Below are 16,735 nucleotides of genomic sequence, written 5' to 3' on the forward strand. Positions count from 1 at the left end.
GTGACTGCCTGGCTATGCCACCTCTCTCTCAGGGACCGAGGGACAGGGACCTTCACAAGGGCCTGTACTAAGAGCTATCATGGATTCCATGACTGCTAAGACCCTCCCTCCTGACCCAGGGGATCTGCAATATCCTGTCCACTGGGAGGTCAGGTACACTTGTTGTCTCTCCCTGCTCCTGCTGCTCTTAGCTGGAATCACAACTCTAACTAGATTCTTACAGGGGAGGGAGGTGGAGGGAGGAAGGAAGACAAGACCAAAATAGCTCTCATCCCACATTCCAACCTCATAGGAGGGGTGCCGCAGCAAGGGCCTCTGGATTTCAAATAGCCTAGCTTGGCTGTGCTAGACACTTGGCTGGCCTCCAGCTTGTTAGGTTGCCCCTACTGCACCTGTTCGGATGCCAGACTCAGTCTCAGCTGGAGCTACAGCTGGATGCCAAGCTCCTGGGGCCATGCAAGCAACACTTTTGCAGTCTCTCTGTCACAACTGAGGTACCACCAAGGCAAACAGCCCAGGAGGGTACAGCACCATGGGACTGACTGGTAACAAAATGAAGCCACTGAATCTTCTTGCTGGTCAGTGGCAGGCTCACATGTGTGGCTCTCCACTCTAATACCCCTCTCTCCTTAACACTCCAAGTCCACATCACAGCCACAGGGCCACAGGGATCCTCAACCAGGAACAATTTTATCCCCGGGGGAACTTAGGCAATGTCTGGAGACATTTTTGGTTGTCACAACTGTGGAGGGATAGTACTAGCATCCACTGAGTAGAGGCCAGGGATGCTGCTAAACCTCCTACAATACACAGGACAGCCCCACAACAAAAGAAAGGTTGACTCCAAACCTGAAGTGTGAGACCATGAAGGTCATCCTCCACCTTACCTGGGGGCCTCAGGCACCTCCAAGCAGCCCCACCCCACCTTGGGGATGTCTTGAGGAAAGGCAAAGAATGGACGCAATATTCAATGGAGGTCCCTTGTCTTTGGACACTGTGGACCCCTTGCAGGGTCAGCCAGGGAGAGGTGGCAGTTCTAGTTTGGAACTTTTATAAATATAGAAGTTATACAAGGAACCCCAACCATGTCCGTCCCCACCATGAAGCTGTGGCCTGAGCTGCAGTTATAGCAGCTGTGAGAGAGGGTCATGAGGGCCCTGTGGCTAAACCAGACTTCTGGCCTGCTAGGGCTGCTTGAGAATTTGGGTCCAGGGTCAGCCTTGCCTGTGGTCTCCTAGGCCAGCACTTGATACAGCAAGGCCAAAGCAGGCAGCTGACATTCCTGCCTGGTCCATGGCTTCCCTGTGATAGCAAAGTTCAAAGCTGTCACCTGCTCTGCCACAGTCGCTCCATTAGCTTTCCTGCCCCCAGGGGATCCTGCCCCCAAACCAGTCCCAGGTGCTCTGACAAGGTCATGGTGACAAGGAAAGACAGGTGTTTTAGTAAGTCATGTGCTACTCCATCACCTCCAGTCCCCAGCCTGCAGGCAAGAGATGCCAGCCTAACCGGTCTGGGGCAGATGTTAGACCAGTGGTAACTGCTCTCCACTGAGGAGAATATGGGTGGAAAGAGTATTGTATTGAAGGTCAGTAGAACTACATTCTGGCCTTAGCTCCACTAGGAACTTGTTGGGTGACCTTGGGCAAGCCACTACCTCAGTTTCTCCATCTTCTAACAGCCACTCACCAAAATCTAGACCCAGAGCAGACATATGTGTGATCAGTGGCTGGTTCAGTAGAGGTAGCCTCTTCCTGCACATTCTCTTCTGGGAGACTCAAGTGAGGGTCCTCAGTGGGTACCAAGACCAAACCCATCTTCCCCTCCTAATCTGGCTCTCCTGATTTCCTGCCTCCAAAGGCACCAAACACCTAGGGTTAAACCTCCAGTCATCCTGGTCTGTCCTCTCCTCACTCATTTATTTAGTCACCAAGTTCTATCAACTTTTCCATCAAACGGTCTTGGTTTCCCACACCCAACTGTGCTCTAGGTTCTCAGGCCTGGATTACTTCAGCTCTCCAAGTTCCCAGCCTCCAGTCTCTCCTTCCAACAGATCATCCTGCTAGCTTCTTCTTCCAAGAGCCCAGCTCTGACCTGGCCACTCTCCTACTCTGTAGCCCAGCGGGCTCCCCACTGCCCACAGCCCAGAGCAGACATCAGACTGCTTTCTACCTGGCACTTGAGGCTCTCCACACTCTAGACCCAGCCTGACGAAGTTGCAAACTCCTATTGTTTATCAAGATGGAAGTCAAGCATCTCCTACCGTGAAGGCTTCCTTCTCTGACCACTCACCAACCCCCTAGCACCCAATGGCTCAGTTAAATTAAGTGGCCCTTTATACATTCCCATTACCTTCTCAGCAGCACATGAGTCTATCTCCCCCATTCAACCAGAGCTCCATTGCACTGGGTCCTGTTGGTCTCAGTATCTCTACTGCAGTGTAGTAAGGGCTACTAAATGTTCTGGCAACACCTATACAGAAAGTCCTGCTTCTCAACTAGACAGTGTGTCGGCCTCTGACTCCATCCTCTCCTCTGGTATCACCACAGCAAGGACCCAGAGGTGAGCACATACCTGCAACTCAGCAACTCGCTGACTGGCAGAACACCTTGCACCAGGGCAGAAACCACAGGGCCAGGAACAAAGGCCCAGAGACGTGAGAAGGAAAAATGAACTCTGTCTGAGGGTAGAGGCATTCTGGCCTCAAGGACCACCTAGCTCTCCCATCCCAAGCTTCCGTGAGGGCATCCAAGCTCAATTAAGAGAAGGATCACGTGCCATCTCCTGCTTCCCTCTCCTGGCCTGTAAAGCCTTGGCAGTCACCCATTTTGACCCTGTGCCAGCACTTCTACATCCCACTCCCCTTGCCTACTTCCCTTTCCTTCTGCTGAGGCCAAATATAAACTCCCGGGTAGGAAATGCCTTGAAGGAGCCTGGCCCCACCCTGAGATGCAGAGAAAATTGTCTCTGACAGAAAGGAAATGGGCCTGAGAGAAGTAGCCTCCTCAGGCGGGGCCTGTTCTCCCTCTGGGAGCCAGCAGACACAACCCTTCCCCTGAGTCCTGTGGCCAGCCAAAAGGAGGGCTGTGAGGCTGAGCACAAAGGAGAGGGCAGGGGCCTAGACCCTTGAGAGCAGGGAGTAACAATGTGCATGTTCAGGCCATGGTGGAGTGAAGGGAAGGAGAACCCAAAGTGGTGGCCTAATGGCTGCATAACACCTAGGAGCATAGAGGTTTTGGAGTACAGTGGGAAGAGTAACAGACCAGCAATCTGAAGATGTGGCTTTTAGTGGTGGCTCTGCTACTTCTTAGCTGTGGCTGTGCTATGATACTGAATGTAATTATTAATAATAATTAATAAGGGAGACACTAATATTTACTGAGTACTTACTATGTGCCAGGCCCTGGGCTAAGCACTTTATACAGATCACATTGGGGAAGACTTAACTTCTCTATGCCTCAGTGTCCTCATCCGTAAAATACAGATATGATCATAGTACTGACAACACAAGCTTTTTGCAAGTGTAAACTGAGGTAATAATAATAACAGCCAAAGGGTACTGAGTTATTGTTATCTCCTAGGCATTTCTTTAGGTACTTTTTATATGGTTTATATTGTTGAATCATCACAACAACCCTGTGAAGTAAGTGCTATGATAATATTTCTATTTGACAGATGAGAAAATTGAGGCCCAGAGATATCAAGTAACTTGCCCAAGGTCTGCAGCTAAGAAGTGGTGGGCCAAGATGGAAATCCAGGCAGTCTGGCTCCAGAATCAGGGCCACCAAGTTAGAATCCTCCTCATTAAATGGGAGAAATCATCTAGGCCGTAGACATAAAAAACATATAGCAGGGTTTTTGCAGTATGAACTCTTAGCCTGAAGTAACTTCCCATCAGTGGAGAAAGCACTTGATCATCCCATATCTCATTTGGTCCCCACAAGAGCCCTGTCCAAAGCAGGCCTACTGCACAAATGGGGAAACTGAGGCTATGAAAGGTCAAGTGGCTTGTATTGGACTACAGATGGGGCCAGCAGCCTGTCTAAATGCGAATAGCCCCCCTTTTGATCTGTTCCCATGTCAGCCTCCTGAAGCTCTCCCCTCCAAATCCACTCTTTCTTGACTGTGCACTTATTCAACTAATATTGCTTGAGCACCTACTCGGTGCCAGGCCCTATGCTAGGCACCAAGGTCTGAAAACTGAACAAAAGCCGAACTCCCCTAGAGTACTCGACCAGAGCTGCTACCCGGCCCAGAGCAATGGAACTGGCAGCTGGTACAGAAGGAAGCTTGCAACACCCAAGAGTTCAGAGGTGGGAACATTGAGGGGAAGGGCTAGAGCTTCTAGACAAAACCCCCCCACCCCATACTCAATTCCAGCATGGGCCACACCAGCTGGAAGGATCACAAGTTAATCTAGCCAGGCTCCTGCCTACCCCTAACCACCCACACCTTCTAAATAATGCAACCTGGTTGTCAAGACAGCTCATTAAAATGTCCCTTCTTCCCTGATGCCATTCAGCACCCTGCTCTCCACCCCCAGTGCTGGAAGGTGCTAATCAGGCGGGTGTGCTGCTGATGTTAGAACCCTCCCCCCCCAATTCCCTCCTGCACATCCTCCTCCACTCCAATGCAGCTCTGCTTTCAAGCATCAATACCCAATACTTAGAGTTTTCTCTCATCTGTCCACCTGGGGGCCGGGCAGGCAAGGACCTGGCGACTGTCTGCCCAGGAGTGACTGATCACTGGTGGGTGCAATGACCAGTCAGGGGCAGAAGGGATACCTAAGCCTCAGCTCTTGCCTCCTGGCCAGGCATCTGCAAAAGGGAGAGAGAGAGGCATGGCACAGTCACTAAGAGTGTGGGCAGGGAAGTCAGTCTGCCTGGGTCTTGATCCCAGCTCCATCACTCCCTAGCTGCATGACCTCGGGTAAGTTCTTCATTTAACCTCTCCTTGCCTCAGTTTCCTCGTATGTAAAATGGGGATGATGATAGCAGTGCCTACCTTACAGAATTGTCACGGGAGCTAAGAAAGTTGAAATGTGTCAAGAATTTAGAAGAGTTCACTATTATTATTGGTGTTATCATCATAACTACAGCTTGTTGTAGTGTCATAAATGCCACTAAAGGAGGCCAGAGGAAGGGAGGCCTGTAGGTGGGCATGGCCAGGGAGAGCTTCTCTAGACGAGGTGGAATCTGAAGTGACAGAAAATTCCAGACCTAATGCCCAGGAGGTGGCAGGTTTGAGCACTGCATATCCCCAGGTCAGTGAAAAACAGCAAAGTGACAAGCTGGCAGAAAGCAGTACTAAACAATAATAATGAGAATTCTGTTTATATTTTTGGATTTAATAGCCAACAACCCCATGAGGTAGGTACATATCTCTATTTCATAGCTGACAAAATGAAGGCTCACAGAGGTTAAGTGATTTGCCCAAAGTCACCCAGTGCCCCTGCTCTTCACCATTATACTCTTCTGCCCTAGGCACCGTGTGTACAACTCAGGATGTGTTTTGCTTCGGCTCCACTTTGGCCCTGATGGTGCTCAGGGCAGGCCACCCCAAGATGCACCACTCTGGTATGTAGATTGTTTCGAGATGAAGACAATAAAGACTCAGAAGACTCAGGAAGAACATTTGAGTTTCCCCTCCCAAACTGCCTAAAGAATTTCACATACAAGATCTGTTTCAGGAAGGAGCCATTGTTACATGATGGGTGTAGTATAATGTAAAATAAGATGCTGCCGATAGGAAAGACAGGAAAGGCACCAAGCCCATTTTATCAAAATTTCTCTCTCTCTCTGGCCACATTCTCTACAGGTGGCCCTGAAAAGAGTTGTCAGACAAACATTTGCATTTCTATCTCCATGTGAATTGTCTTCTTCCCCTTTGAAATCCCAAACCACTACCACCACCCCCACCCCCCACCACCTTCCACACCTTTAGCTATAATACTTAAGCAAGCAGCTTAGGCAGAATGATGAGCTGCTCATTTCTGAGTTTCTCCCATGTATACATGTTATTAAACTTGGTATTATTTTCTCCTGCTAACCTGTCTTTTAATTATTTGGCTAGCCATAAGAACCTTAAAGGAAACGGCGGAGGGGGAGTCTCCTTTTTCCCCGACAGCCCCTCTCCCACATGCCCCTCTTTATTTCCCCCATTTAAAAGGCCCCTGCTCAGGTGGGGGCTGCTGACGCCAGATGTTTGGGGCCAAGTGCTTCCCAAGCTCCCCGCCCCTGCCCCAGCCTGACTTGACCTCAGCCTAGAGCCAAAAAGCTGGCTGCAAGTGCCTATCTCACACCTCAGACAGACCAGCCTTTGGCCAGCCCAGATAAAGGACAGGAAATCCTCAGCCACCTCCCCTGGAAGATGCTCCCTCTACCATGGGAACAGAACTGCAGCCTGGGCAGAGGTTCCTCTGTGGTAGGGAAGCTGCCGAGTCAGCCCTAGCTGCCTTGGCTGCCGGGTGTGGTTTGGGGGAAGCAGGGAGGGCTGAGCGTCAGGAGACCTGGGTTCCAAATCCTCCCTCCCTGGAGACCGTGCCGTCGCCCTCCCTGGAGACCGTGCCTTCCCCCTCCCTGGGCCTTAGGTGGGGATCACCAAGGATCACACTGGGGGGATCACATTGTCTATCTTATTGGGCTGCTCTGAGAACAGAATGAGATCATGGAAATGAAAGTGCCTGGGAAACTTTAAAGAAATGGGAGGACTCATAGTTGTCATCGTCATTAACTGCTAGAGGAATGGCTGAGTTGGTGTTTCCCCCTGTCTGATTCACTCTTCTGGGCCCCACTGTGGGCGTGGCTCATACTCATTTCTGGCTTCAGTGCTCCTTAAAATATCCCCTTCACCCCATCCCCACCAGCTCAAGAGACAAAAGCAAGTGGCAGGAAAGCAGGATACACTGGCAGCCCCCACACAGTAACCTACAGTCAACCCATCAAAGTGAGCACCTCCTCTCAACAGGCTTTCCGTCTGCTACAGGGAAACCAAGAAGAAGGCCCTTACCCTCCAAGGGCTCCCCAATCATGAGAGCTGGCTGGACCTAAACAACAAACAAATCAGAGAGCTGTATGAGATGTTTGGACCCAGGACTTGGAGGGTTCAGAATCTACCTGCTGGAGTCACCAGAAAAAGATAATGGAGAAGTCTTCTGGAAAAGTTCAGGCTAGAAATAAACAGAAGAGTGTGAGGGGCTTCTGGAGCCTCATATCCTGCCCCCAGGGCCATCAACAGTAGCATGTGCATAGGAGAGTAATGAGGCTGGGAAGGGGGCAGGTCAGGTCCCCAGAGGAGCACTTGGAGGAGCTGAGGCTATTTGGCCTGAAGAAGATGCAGAGGGACTCATTTTCTGTCCTCAGACTCCTGAAGGTTAGAGAGTAGACAGGGTCTAGGTGGTTCCAGGGTGCAGAGCTGGGACCCTGAGGTAAAAGCCACAGGGAGACAGAGTTCAGCTCAACGTAAAAAAAAACTTTCAGACATTCCATGAATGAAAGCAACTGCCTTAAAGCATTGCTCTCCCAGGTATTGAAGATGAGTGAACAGGAGCTGCACAAGCACTGGCAGGAAGGCCCAAGCTTCAGAAGGAGAGCTGGGTCGAGTGCCTTCTGAAGGCCCTTCTCCCCCGTGCTCTCTCTGCTTCCTACCTCTGGGGTGTCATGGGAGAAAGCACAAAGGTGACTGGAGCTGGCTAGGCCCTCAGCCGGTTCCCACAGAGACCTGGGATCCCAGGAGCATCTTGGGCTGGTACTACCCAGGGGGAGCAGGTCACTCATTAACTTGTGGCTGAATGGGTTACAGGGTGGTGACCTGGGACAGATGCAAACATGGGGAGGGGCTAAAAACCCATGCTCAAGTAAAACCCAAGCTGTGGCAGTTCAAGGCACGGCCAGCCCAAACTGACCAGCCAGCTGAGAATGTTTAGTGACCGGGCCTGGCAGAATTTGAAGCCAGCTCACCCTTGCCTTGTGGATACAAAAGAAGTCTTGACTAGGAACGTATACTTTCACAGCTGGAAGGGAGCCTGAGAGACCACTGAGTCCATGTCACCTGCCCTGCCCATTTTAAAGATGTGGAAACTGAGGCCCAGAGAAAGCAAATGTCCTCTCTAAAGTCACTCATGGAGAGGTAGCTATAGAGAGGAACAACCAGAAGCCAGGTTTCCTGACTCTATACTAGGCTCACAGAGTTCACTAAATGTTGGTTCCTTCTCTTCTTGCTGAAACTGCAGAAAACTGCTTGTGGTTTAGAGCTTTCTAAATTGGACCTCAGTCCTAGCGTGACCCTTCCCAACTCCCACTGGTTGTCAAGAAACAGGCTCTCTGAGGAAGGCCTCCTCTTCCACTACAGAGGCCTCAGCCTCACAGCAGCAGCAGCAGCAGCAGCAACAGCAGCAGTGTGGCTGGCAGCTCAAGTCCCAGCCTGGTGTGGACAGACCTATAGCTGTACTGAAAACAGCCCAACCACACAGCCAACACACACAGCCCAACTCCAACCCCAGTGACAGCTGACCTTTTGGGTGGGTATTTCTTGCTCTTTTAGACTTTTGAATTAAGAGCAAGGGGTCAACTGTTGCTGGAAACATCCCCACTCCCTTCTGACTCTGACGCCTAAAAAAACCGCTTACCCCACTGCCCGTCTGAATCCCTATCAACTCAACTTCCTGTCCCTCTCAATACCACCCAGGCTTAATGTGTGTCTTTCAAGCAATGTGACTAACTACTTCTGTTTGCCCAAGCTAAGACAGAGGGGCAGAAGTTTACCTGGCAACAGAAGTTCCCAGGACTGAATGTTTGTCAATGTCCCCATGGGGGAAGGTATGGGTTCAGGATGGGGTCCCTTTAAGGCCTAGGGTGGACAGGGAGGTAGTTAATGGCCATTCACTAGAGGTGACTTTCCAAGGTGGTTTTAGGTGGCTCAATCATTAACCAAGCAGTGGCAAGACCCCAAGCTTGTTGGAAAGGAGCCACTCCTTTCCCAAGAACAGCCCAAGAACAGGAGGCTGCAGCCAGGGAGAGCACTCATGGGGTCTTTCTTTCCCTCTCACAGCCTGCTCTGCGGTTGTGGGAAGAGAGGCCTGGATGAGGGAAGCTCTCCCTCAGCCCTCCACGGGGGTGGAGGAGGGCTGGCCCGGATATGGAGGAAGTCAGCACACCCTTACTGGGGTGGGAGGGAAAAGAGAGACAGTGAGGGTTTTTATCATAAATGAGAGAGGAAGCTCCAAGCTGGGCCGTGGTGATTAGATGACAAGCTGGGAAAGACGCTCATCCTGAATGCATCCTGTTTTGCTCCGAACTGGCCTCAGGAGCCAGGGGCAGGGGAGGGGCCAGGAGGAGAGCACCCTCCCAGGAATTCTCCCAGGCCTGCCGACCTCAAGCTCCTAGGAGGCCCTGGAACTGGGTAGGCGAGTGAGCGAGTTAGAACTCCCATCTACCGCTAGAGATCCAAGGCACCAAGTTTCCAGAAGAAGCCTCCACAAGTCAGCCTCAGAAGCCAGAGCCGCAGAGGCAGGACAGCCGGCGCTGTAAAATGAGGGGCTAGGGCTCCATAATCACTCCTGTTCAGACCTTTCCTGGGCCTCTCTTCCAAGGTTCAGCTCACATGTCACTGCCTCTGTCAGTCACCTTCCTCTCAGGCAAAAGCAATCGCTCCCTGGTCAGGCCTGCCAGGGCAAAACGTCCTTCTTAACAATTGGAAATCAATACCGCCAGGATATTTGATGACCTTAAGGGACTGTTTTAGGTGTGATAGTTGTACAATGGCTATTTTTTATGAGTCCCTATCTTTTAGAGATATCTACTGAACTAATTATAGATAAATTGATAAGGTGTCTGGGATTCATTTCAAAATAACAAAAAAGAGGGTGAAGCAGACGGAGGTGTACATAGGGAAGGACTGACTATGGGCTAATGGCGGCTGAAGTTGGGTGATGAGCACATGGGGCCTTATTACACTAACCATCTCTACATTTATATACGCTTGGAATTCTTCATAATAATCTTTTTAAAAAGCCCTCACTGAGGAAAGACTTAGTGTTTCATGTATTATTTATGCTACTAACCCCCAAACTAGATGGTAGATTCCCTGAAGGTGGGGGTTGTACTCTGTGTCCTCCACAAGACCTAGCACAGCACTTCGTAGTTTACAAAGCACTTAGCCATGGATCCCCTTGTTTAATCCAGTGAAGTGGAAAAAGCAGGTAGAAACCAAGAGTAAGAGAGGTCAAGTGGAGCGACAGAGCCTAGAGTTAAACCTCCATGTATCCAGCTCCCAGCCCCCTGTTCTTTGCTCCATGCCACCCTGGACTCCTGAGGAACTTAACATCCAGTTCTACAGTCCCTGCACAGGTGGGGTAAACAGGGACAGCAACTGTTGGCATGCCAGTTCCCAAGGTGGAGGGCTGGGCAAGAAGAGACTCAACACACAAATACAGCACTTCAGACTGTGACAAAGGCCCAGATTATGGCCTCCAGTCCAGTGATTCAAGTGTACCAGGACCCCCCTACACACATACACACATACACACAAAAGCCAAAACCCTGAGTCACAGATGAATAGAGCCTTAATGAACACTTGACACCAACCATGTGCACAGCCCTGTGCTCAACTACTCTGTTTAGGGCTGCGGGGCGGGGGACCTCACACTTCCCATCCTAAGGCCTTGCATCTTTGAGATTCCGTATCTCTATTTTATCTGATAACAGCCTCCCAAAGGCTCAGCGTCATGACACTTGATCCTACCCAAACTGGGAGCCCAAGAAAAAGTTCTCTCTATTCTATTCAAGCCAGAGACAACTCTTTCTTCCAGCCAGAGACCCCGTGCCCTACCTTTTCCAAGAAGGTGGGGGCGCAGCCTGCCTTTGTTAAGCCTGCCATCCACTGAACCTGAACTTTCCACAGCTAGAACAGGGAGCTCCAGGAGTCTCCTGGCAGAAAAACACTGGCAGCTGTGACAGCATCCCGATTAGAGACTCCATCCTCTCCTCCCTCTGGGATCTTCTTGCTTTTGTGTCACTGCTGCTATCTCTATACCTGGCTCCAGGGGTCTTCTGCTCCCTCTCCAATCCATAGTCCTAATAATGGAATTTTAAAACTTCAAGAAGACGGAGAGGATCAAAGTTAGGGCCTCTTTGTGCCACTTTCTTTGCCTCTCTGCTTAAACTCAGGAGGTGTTGTGCTTTAAAAAAGAAGGCCCTTCCATCCTCCCTGCACCACTCATGCCCCCACCCCAGCACTCACACAGGGCACACAGCCCCTTTGCACACCTTCAGCCCCTCTTCTTGCTCTAAATACCTCCAGATATCATCTCCCAATACCCTCTCCTCTCCAGACTGGAGAGTGGGGGGAGCTGCAGATGTACAGAGAGGTTTAGCATACTTCTCCAAGAGTCACTTAAGGGGTAAAGAGAAGGCAAGCGAACAGGGGAGACGGGACTCTGTCCTCGTGGTGTTTTCTAGGGCTAACTACAGAGGCTCAGGGAGCAGAAGTTCCAAATCCCAAATTCAAAATATAGTTGGACAAAGGCCAAATCCCAGAAATGAGGACCAGCCCAGAATGTCCAGCGATATGGTAGCTGTAGCCTTAGGGTGAAAGAATCCCCCACCCCAACACCATCATGCACATCACACTCTTCCTGCTGACTCCATCAACCACTCGGAAACCACCTGCAGCCACCAATGTCTCTACACCCTTGGGCTGCCTGCCCTCCCATAGCCTGACAAGAATTGTCTGTCCTTCATTCCAGGAGGATGAAAGTGAGGGGAAAATTCAGAGAGCAGTAAGACAGACGGACAGTGGGTGGGGACAGCAACTCCTAGAGTGGGGGTGGAAACAGGTCCCACAGTAGGAGTCAGGGATTGAAAATAGCCCTGGGTGTGATTCATCACCCTCTCCTCCTGGGTCTGCAGACCTGGGTGCTCCAAGTGGAGTGGGACAGAGACAAGCCAGGGCCCTCCAGCCCAACATCTGGGGCACCTAACCTCTGGGATCCTGGCTCTACATTGGCCCCAACCCTCTCCAGCTTCAGTCTGGCTGCTGTCCTGCTCACCCTCCCCACGACTGGTTTTCCAGGTGGTTTAGTTGCATAAACACCACAGAGCTCTCCATCTACATAGCTCCTGTCGACCCAAGCATCTCAGAGATAACCCTTTACCTGCCAGTTAAGAGCCTGGACCCGTGCACCAAGTCATCAAACGTCAGGGCAGAAGAGACTGGCCCTTGACATACTGAAATCCAGCCCACCACCTGAAGTGCAGTTGAAAACACTGTGGCCCACAGAAGTAGTAAGACTCGCCTAAAGTCACATGAATTAGTAACTAAACCCCGGTTCCCTGAGTCGTAATTCACTGCTCAACTTGAAAGAGTCTTGGGAGAAGAGAAATGGAGAGAACCTCCGACTACCTAATTTGGAAATCCCAAAAACTTCCACTAAAACGCCTTTCCTCAGAGTTCTCTATTCCAAACCCATTTTGGACTTCATGGGGAAACAGCCCTGAAGGATGCGACTTATTCAAAGGTTTTCTCTTGATACCCACGGCTACAACACCAGGAAAGTCCGGGGCGTTTCTCAGAAGGGAAGGCAGTGGCGGAGGGGAAAGCCCATACCGCCAGACCAGGAGTTTCCTGGAAATGACCTTAAAAGCAGAGGAAGGAGAAGAGAGTAAGAGAAGCGCTGTGACCAGACCGCCGAGCCCGGAACTCCGCCACCCACGCCCAGCTCCAGCCCTCCTCCAAAGCCCCAGAGCGGCGGCTCCCGACTCCAGCCAGGCCCAGAGATAACGGGCGGACAGCCGCCTTCCACCACCCCAGTCGCAAGGCTTCCCTGGGAGAAGTGCGGCCTGCGGGTTCGGGGGTCTTCCAATTTCGGCGACTCCAACCCCAAATCCCAGGGGCAAAGGTGGCTCGGCTCGCTTCCTCTGCGTCTCCTGTGTACCCTGCCCAGCCGAACCGCTAAGAGCGGGGGCCGGCTGGAGCGCGCCAGAGAAGCGAGGCGGGCGAGGGAGCCCAGGCGGCCCCGTCCGTCCGGATCTTCCCTCGCCGTCGCCCCAACTCCTACCTGGAGGCCGCGTCCACCGCTTTGGGTTCGAGAACCCAACACAGCTGCCAGCAGGCTGGAGGTGAGCACAGGCGTGACTGCTCCGTCCGGAGCACGCGCGGAGCCTGGGATCAGACGGGGGTAACGGTGTCAGCCAGAGGAGCAGCTGCCGCGGCTGCTTAGCTGTTGTCAACCCGACGCTGCTCTTGTCGCAGGTGGGGAGGGAGGCACGGCGAGTTGCGCGGTAGGGGTGCCCCGCCCACCTACAGGCCCCTGGACCAATGAGGGCACAGTCCGGCCCACCGGACTCCTTAGATAGTTGCCCAAATTGTGGTGGGCGGGGCTCTGCCTTCTGGCTCCTCCAATCCCCGCGCCGCTGCCTCTTCCTCAGGTCACACCGCTGGGGGTGGGGGAGCGGGGGGAGGAGGCGCAAGCCGAGAGCCAGCGACTGAGGGCGAAGGAGTGAGTTGGCCTGGCACAGAGACTAATATTTATTGAGCTCTGAATGTGTCTGGCACCGTGTGGGGAATTTAAATACATAAGCCATGTGCACAGGAAGGTTCGGTGGCTTACTGAGGATAATTTATGGGCCGTTCAGAAAATACAATTTGGGTAAGATCTCTTGGGTGAGTAGGGGCAACCGGGACAGAACTGGGATATTAGATATTTGAGCAAGAAGTTGCCATTCCCACCTTGCTCAGGCTCCAGCAATCTGCAACTTCCCCCACTACCCCCAGCTCTCCGTTCCAAGTTCAAACTCTACCTCCCCAAAAATGCATGGAAAACTTGAGGCATCTGCATTAACCATGGCAAGAGAGGGCTCCCAAGAGTTGTGACAGCAAGTACCACCAGAAAGCCCATTTAAATTCAGTACGCAACAGAGTGTTAAGATTTGATTTCTCTCTTGCCTTTCCTCACAAAGTTCCAACACAAGTTCACAACCTTGATTTCATTGTTGAATTGGGGACTCCTATTAGTCAGGGCTGGGAGTACCCAAGACCCCATGCCATCTAACCACCATCCTCCACATTTACAAATACAGAAACTGAGAAGAGATGACGCGCTCAAGTTAACTTAGCAAATCCATGGCAGGGACAAAACATGCACACCAGTTATTTTCTCTATACCTAATAGATGGGAGAAATGAAGCTGAAGTTCCTAAAAAACAGAGACTGCATCCATCTAACTTGTTTGCTAGAGCAGCCAACATGGTTGAGAGCAAAAAGTAATGTTTCTTAGGACAGCAACTTTCTTAAGGTCACCCGAGGCAATGGCAGAGCCAGACCTAGCACCAGGTGCCCCCCTCTTGTCTGGCCTTCAGTCTTCTAGGCCAAATTGGAATTCTCCCACTTTCCTTCCTTGCCAGACCTGATGAGAATCAGAGGAGAAATGATGAAGGAGGCTACCTCCCGTGTGTACCCCCCCTTTCCTCTCAATGGCAAGTCTGCAGCTGGCACTTTGTTCAAGATGAGCCATGTCCCTGTGGGTCTTGGATGTGAATGAGGCCTGTACACAGCTCACTCATGGAAACAAAATTCTACCCAGAGTCAGGAACCCTCATGGTGGGTGGGAAGGGAGATGACCTCCTTCCTGAGGTTGGGCTGTTATATTTGTAAGCATCCCTAAGGCTCTGAGTTGGAGCCAAACTTATCTTGCTTCTGGAAAACGCTAGGATATAAAAGTGTGGGTCTTGCAGTGATCCTATAGCTTCCCTAAGGGCAGGAAACCACGTCAGAACCAATTCTATCCACCCCATGGCACCAAGCACAGTGCCTACAGTAGTTTCTCAGTAATATTTACTAATGGGTGAATGAATGTTGAAAGATATTCAAGGGACAACCATGAAGAAATTACAATCATATGAATATGACCAAACCCAACTTACCTTTTAGTAGATACATTTAACTGAATCAGATATGTTGGGTTCTGAGACACCCATTTCTTTAAAAAGAAAAAAAAAAGGCAATCAAACCAGAAAACTACAAAAGGGAAAAACTACAGAAAGAACTAAACCTACAAAAAGAGTAATTGCTATAAATGACTAGAACAAGGGCTTCACAGTGCCTGGCATGGAGTAGCTACTCAATAAAAACACCTTTTGAATTACTAAGTGAATACAATAGTCAGGGAAAGCTACGATCCTAACAGTTGCCACGCACACTGTGACATTTTGAAATGGCCCAAGCGATGTCTAGGCTATTCCTTTGGGACTTTTTTGATCTCATTCTCTTATCCCATGAGCTTCAGAAAGGCAAGGACAGCTCAGCCTCTTCAGAACGACAAAGATAGCTCATCCCCTTCAATCCCACTGCCAGCCTTTGCTCCCCGAGCCACCCCACCCCCCAACCTAAGCCCGAGTCTTGCATAGAACAGATATTCAGTAATGGTGCCTGGAATGGATGAGGAAATGGTGCCTTTTCACAGGCTCCTTTCTGGGCTGCATCTTGAGTGGCTCTGGAAGTAACTGGAGCCTTTAGGTCCCTGGTGTCCCTTTTTCCACGAGCCCCCACTATTCCCTGTGTGTCCTATAGTGCTGCCTCTACTATGCTGGATGCCAGCTCAGCCATGAGGCAGGGAAACATACAGTGCATGAGGGCAGGCCGAGGGCAGGTGAAAAAGCCTCAGGGTGCATGTGTGTGTGTTTTTATGCCTGAGGCATAGGGCTCCCCTCATTCTACCACTACCACAGCTCAGCTGTGTCATACAAAAGACAGTACAATGGATTCTGGAGCCAGATAGCCTGGGTACAAAGCCCAATTCTGCTACTTGCTAGCTGTGTGACCTTAGGCTTTCCAACTTTCTGTGCCTCGGTTTCCTCAACTGTACAGTGTGATGATGATCACCATCCTGACCTTATATGGCTGCTAAGCTGATCCACTGGGCTAAATCACACCTAGAATGGTGGCTGGCACATAGAAAGTGCCTCTAAGTGTTAGATATGGTGACAGATATGGTTAAACAGAGGCACTGAGCAATGGTGGAATGAGCTGTGGATCAGGAAGTAGGAGAGCTGGATGCTAGTCCCACTTCTACCACTTTCTGGCTATGTAACCCAGGGCAAGTCATTGTGGCACTCCAACCATCAGTTTCTTCACTTGTAAAATGAGGGTAGAGTACAATCCCTAGTGGGCAAAGTTGAGACAATAGATGTGAGAGTGTACTGGAAAGGGTGGTGACAGGTGGCAGGATGGCACTGAAGGTGCTGCAGAGCTAAGCTTTTTTCCAGGGCCAATCAGCCCTTTTCTTCTAGGTGGTGGCACAGAGAAATTCCATACACCATTACCCTGAGCCTCACTCCGAGACACTTGGGTCCCAATAAGCACCTATCTGAGGACTTACAGCAGTTCTTACACCCCTTCCTGCCTAAGAATGGGGGTCCCTCAGGCTGCTGCAGGCAGACCCATTACCCCACTCTGGAATGGCTGAGGGTAATGTCAGGAAGGAACCAAACAGATGCTTCCACTACTCTTTTCCATGGAGCTAAAGGAGCAGTAGCAAATAATTCCAGGGAACTGAGCTGGGAAGAAAAAAGGGGAGTAGAAGCCATGAGGGGAAAATGAATTACACTCGGACCAGCTCCACCCAGCACATGACCATGGGTGCCCTCACACACACACGCTCTCACACTTGCACACACATTCCTGCATGCCTCATCAAAAGCCCACCAGTCAGGCCTGGGAGGGTAAAGGCCTGCTCCCCAGTGGC

At 51.0% G+C, this 16,735-nt stretch overlaps 1 protein-coding gene across 3 annotated transcripts in view; it reads right to left on the minus strand.

Annotated features, from left to right (window-relative positions):
• STARD8 (StAR related lipid transfer domain containing 8) overlaps positions 1–16,735 on the minus strand; it is a 59,139-nt gene that overhangs the window by 19,211 nt on the left and 23,193 nt on the right. Inside the window, exon 2 of one of the 3 annotated variants that reach the window (XM_014794904.2) lies at positions 13,052–13,155. The exons of the other annotated variants lie outside the window; for them this stretch is intronic. The gene's annotated coding sequence lies outside the window, so the exon portion shown is untranslated. The remainder of the gene's footprint in view (positions 1–13,051; positions 13,156–16,735) is intronic. 3 annotated transcript variants of the gene reach the window in all.

This window comes from Ceratotherium simum, chromosome X (assembly GCF_057802395.1).
Source record: "Ceratotherium simum simum isolate JZ-2026a chromosome X, ASM5780239v1, whole genome shotgun sequence".
Taxonomy (NCBI): Eukaryota; Metazoa; Chordata; class Mammalia; order Perissodactyla; family Rhinocerotidae; genus Ceratotherium; species Ceratotherium simum.